General features: G+C 45.1%; 1 pseudogene; it reads right to left on the minus strand.

Moving 5' to 3' along the window:
• Positions 1–3139: 3139 nt before the first annotated feature.
• Positions 3140–4068, minus strand: LOC120400479 (annotated as a pseudogene).
• Between the last annotated feature and the right edge of the window lie 1187 nt (positions 4069–5255).

A 5255-nucleotide genomic window follows, 5' to 3' on the forward strand; every position in this document is an offset into this window, starting at 1 on the left:
TGGCACTCGCATTTTTGTTGCTCCTATCTGAACTCTCTGCAATTTGTCCACATCTTTCCTGAAAAGTGGTGCTCAAAATTGGACACAAGACTCCAGCTGAGGCCTAATCAGTGCAGAGTAGGGCAGAAGAATCACTTCTCATGTCTTGCTCACCACACTCCTTCTCTTACATCCATGTTACAAGTGACAAACAAAGGCAAAGGGAGACTAAACCCAGGTTTTTAAAGGTATTTAGGCCACATAAATCCCATTGATTTAAATGGGAATTAGGAACTGAAATCCTTTTAAAAAATCTGGCCCTAAGTGATTTGCTCAAGATCGCAAAGGAAGTCTGCAGCGGGGGCAGACTTTAAACTCAGACGCCACAAGTCTTAGGTGAGTGCGATAACCTCTGGCATCCTTCCTTTCTCCTGTGTGTGTCTAATGACGTGGTTATGTCTGGGGTTAGATAGACAGAAACGTGTCTCTATCCCCATAGAAAAACATCTGTCTTTCTAGTGTCTATCCGTCTGTCCCCAAACAGAACCATCTCTCTGAATATCTATCTATAAAAACACCTCTCCATGTGCCCCTCCCTTTATTTAATTGTACAGTGATTTTAGGTGGGGGCTGTGGGAACTGAGATAATAGTGGTGGCAAATGGAAATAATTACAGTCTGAGTATCTCCTCTTTATATCATCTGCTAAGTTAACCAATATAGTTCAAAAGGTGGAACACGCAGGGGGAGGTGCCTATATTGCAGAAATCGCATATCAGTGCATAAAGGAGAAGCTGTAACAGTTACTGGACACTGTTTTTCAAGGAACATGGCACCTTCCTTCATTATCTGGCTCAAGTTCCATTGCCATATTGTTTTCTCTTGTAAATCACACGATGACAGAAATTTCTGCATAATGACTTAATGAGTGAGAACTAGCTCATATTTGCACTCCAGTACTGATCAGAAAAACCAGTCCCCATATTTACATACAGGGAGGAACAGTTTTTTGGTATATTGTCATCCTCAGAGCATCCTTCACTTCCTTGTTCCTCAGGCTGTAGATCAGGGGGTTCAGCAGGGGGATCACAAGGATATAGAACCCGGCCACCATTTTCTCCCAGTCCACTGAGGTGCCAGACGAGGGTCATAAATATGTAAAGATCAGGGTCACATATAAGATGGAAACGACAGCCAGGTGGGAGGTGCAGGTGGAGAAGGCTTTGTGCCTTCCTGCCATGGAGCAGATCCTCAGGATGGCAAAGATGACGTAAATGTAGGAGATGAGGATGGTGAGAATGGTGCCTATTGTTTCTATGGCTGCAAAGATGAAATGCACTCGCTTATTGATGAGAAAGTCAGAGCAGGAGATTTCTTGGAGTGGGTGAATATCACAGAAGAAATGATGGAGGACATTGGAGTGACCAAAGGACAGACTGAATTCAGTACACGTATGCACAGTGGCATTGGCACAGGCACCTAGAGCGAGACTAGAGAAAGGCAAGGAGCATACTGGTGTTCAATTCCAGCATTTGTCACGCACTCCAGCTGCTACCACTGGGCTGAGAAGAGCTGTATTAAATGGCGGAGGGATTTTTGGAGCAGGTTGGCAGAGCTTGGGATATGAGAAGATGCGTGTGCACTTTCTGGGATCAAATATACCTCATTTAAATGCTGAATGTTGTTGATTGTTGGTGAAGAGGTTTTCTTCACCATTTGCTTTTGATTGTCTCTGCAGAGGTGTAAAAGTGTCTTCTTGCCATGGGGGTTCATGAGAGTTCACATTTTTGTGAAAGGGGTTCGTGGGTAGTTAAAGCTTGGGAACCACTGCCTTAGGCCAAAGTCTACCACTATTTACACGTGTGCTGCCAATTAACTTCCATACCATTGCCTGGGTGTGATTCATGAATAATTTGGCATGGTAACTTTAGCCCTGACTACAAATAGTGAGAGTTGATCTCCGATGATGGAATAGATGTAGATGGGCCATGTCTTGCAGGGCGGTGACCCAGACAATTTGTAGATCACAGCAGACACATTGAATTGAAGTTTGGAGTCCATTTCTTTGGCTCCATCCTCAAGGTGATGGCGCATGATCATTACATTGCAGTCCACAAACACTGCTGTCATCCAAGTAGCCAATGCAATCACTGACATTCTGTTATCAAGGGTAGTGACTCTGGGAAATGTGCAGGTCATAGTGGATAACTTTGCTGCAATGGGGTTCCCTAATTGTGGTGGGGTGATAGACGGACTGCATATCCCTATCTTGGCACCAGACCACCTTGCCAACCAGTATGTAAACCACAAGGGGTACTTCTCAATGGTGCTGCAAGCACTGGTGGATCACAAGGGACGTTTCACCGACATCAAAGTGGGATGCATGACGCTCACATGAAAGGTGCATGACGCTTGCATCTTTAGGAACTCCGGGCAGTTTGAGCAGCTGCAAGAAGGGACTTACTTCCCAGACCAGAAAGTTACCATTGGGGATGTTGAAATGCCAATAGCTATCCTTGGAGACCCAGCCTACCCCTTGCTCCCATGGCTCATGAAACCATACACAGGCAACCTGGACAGTAGTAAGGAGCAGTTCAACTATAGGCTGAGAAAGTGCAGAATGGTGGTAGAATGTGCCTTTGGACGTTTAAAAGCTCGCTGGTGCTGTTTGCTGACTAGATTAGACCTCACTGCAACCAACATTCCCATTGTTATCATAGAATATCAGGGTTGGAAGGGACCTCAGGAGGTCATCTAGTCCAACCCCCTGCTCAAAGCAGGACCATTAGCACAGTAATTCAATTATACCTAATGCGGGTGTGTCTATACAAGTTAAGAAATCACATTCCTAACTCCTAGTGTAGACATACTTTAAAGGCTATGAAAGGTTCCAGAATGACAGCCCTGCAGTCCAATGTTCAGTGTTTAACCCTAGAACAGGTAGAGCACAGGCAGTGCAAGAGACAACTTCCCAAACACACACCGCACCTCTGCCAATGCGCCTCTGTCCTGCCATGGAATCTCAATTCCAAGCCCAGTCTCTGGTCTCTCTACCATGGCTGCCAACCTGGGGTCCACTGAGTACCAGTTACGATTGTGCTTTGGTTGGGTTTAATGTTGCCACCTGTCCCACCAGACCCTCCCAACCCACATCACTCCATTTATCTTGCTTGCCAAGCACCCTCTTTTCTGCTCCACAGCTTTGTCATGGCGCTTTTCATTTTGGCATTCCTCAGGGTGTAGATGATAGGGTTTATCGGGGTGATAATGGTGTAAAACAAGGCAAAGACCTTATCAACCGCTAAGGTGGTGGAAGGGCGGATGTAGATGAAGAGGCAGGGCCCGAACAGTAACACCACCACGGTGATGTGAGAGGTGCAGGTGCGAGGGCTTTGCGTCTATCCTGAGAGGAGTGTGTCCTCAGAGCGACTAAGATGATGACGTAGGAGATGAGCAAGACAAGGAAGCAGCCCAAGGCAATCATCCCTGTGTTTGCAACAACCATGGCTCCCACCACATGGGTGTCAGTGCAGGCCAGTTTCAGCAAAGGGTAGATATCGCAGAAATAATGGTCAGTCTCGTTGGGCCCACAGAAGGGTAGCTGGGTGGTCAGGAGAGTCTGAACCATGGAATGCACAAAGCCCCCCAGCCAAGAGGCCACCACCATCTGGCTGCACCAACATTGGTTCATGATCGCTGTGTAGCGGAGGGGCTTGCAGATGGCCACGTATCGGTCGTAGGCCATCACCGTGAGGATGAGGATCTCGGTGCAGCCGAAAATGTGCACAGAAAAGAGCTGTGTGATGCAGCCCTGGTAGGAGATTGTCTTGCCCTCTGCCAACAGGTCTGCTATCAGCTTGGGTACGGTGGCAGAGGAGTAGCAGATGTCCACGAAGGACAGGACCGAGAGGAAGAAGTACATGGGCGTGTGGAGGTGCTGGCTGGACTTGACGGTGACTACGATCAGAAGGTTCCCAAGCACGATCACCATATAGATGAGCAGAAACAGGACAAAGGAGACCCGCTGCACAATCGCATTCTTGGAGAGTCCCAAGAGGATGAACACAGTCACGTTGTTTCTGTTCTCCATGTACTCAGCACAGGGGATGGGTCAGAAATAATTCACCTGCATTGACACATAGAAATACCTTACAGTTATTATGGAGCAAGTGCAGTCACTCCATAACTAAGGCTACAACTTATTTCCATTATATGCTTACTCCTGGAATCCCCTCTACAATCCACCAGAAAAGTCATACCGGCCTTAAATTTGGCCAGTTATACCTAGGACCGAGGTAGAACTTTTCTGCCAGATTTGAAGTGAATTGGGCAACAAGCACATTAATTATGACATAAATGAGGGTTCTGTTTGCGGGATGCCTATGAACCCTAGGAATAGTTGGGGTTGGATGGGATTTCTCAAGATCACTAGAGAGAGAGTGCCCATAACCAGCTGAGAACGTCTCCAAAGAAACACTCCATTCTTGTGTTTGTGGTCAATATCAATAAAGGATTATAGTGAAGGCTGTCAAGCGATTAAAAAAATTAGTCATGATTAATCTGGTGATTAATTGCACTGTTAAAAAAAATAGAATACCATTTATTTAAATATTTGTGGATGTTTTCTACATTTTCAAATATATTGATTTCAATTACAACACAGAATACAAAGTGTACAGTGCTCACTGTATATTTATTTTTGATTACAAGTATTTGAACTGTATAAAAACAAAAGAAATAGCATTTTTCAATTCCCCTAATACAAGTACTGTAGTGCAATCTCTTTATCATGAAAGTTGAACTTACAAAAGTAGAATTATGTACAAAAAAACTGCATTCAGAAATAAAACAATGTAAAATTTTAGAGTCTACAAGTTCACTGGGTCCTACTTATTGTTCAACCAATTGCTCAAGACAAACTAGCTTGTTTACATTTGGAGAAGATAATGCTGCCCACTTCTTGTTTACAATGTCACCTGAAAGTGAGAACAGGTGTTCTCATAGCACAGTTGTAGCCTGCGTCGCAAGATATGGGTGAGATTCTGTGGCCTGCATTGTGCAGGAGGTCAGACTAGATGATCATAATGGTCCCTTCTGACTTTAAAGTCTATGAGTCTATATTTACATGCCAGATGTGCTAAAGATTCATATGTCCCTTCGTGCTTCAACCACCATTCCAGGGGACATGCGTCCATGCTGATGACAGGTTCTGCTCAATAACAGTCCAAAGCAGTGTGGACTGACGCATGTTCATTTTCACTGAGTCAGATGCCACCA

The sequence above is a fragment of the Mauremys reevesii genome, linkage group 3 (genome assembly GCF_016161935.1).
Source record: "Mauremys reevesii isolate NIE-2019 linkage group 3, ASM1616193v1, whole genome shotgun sequence".
Taxonomy (NCBI): domain Eukaryota; kingdom Metazoa; phylum Chordata; order Testudines; family Geoemydidae; genus Mauremys; species Mauremys reevesii.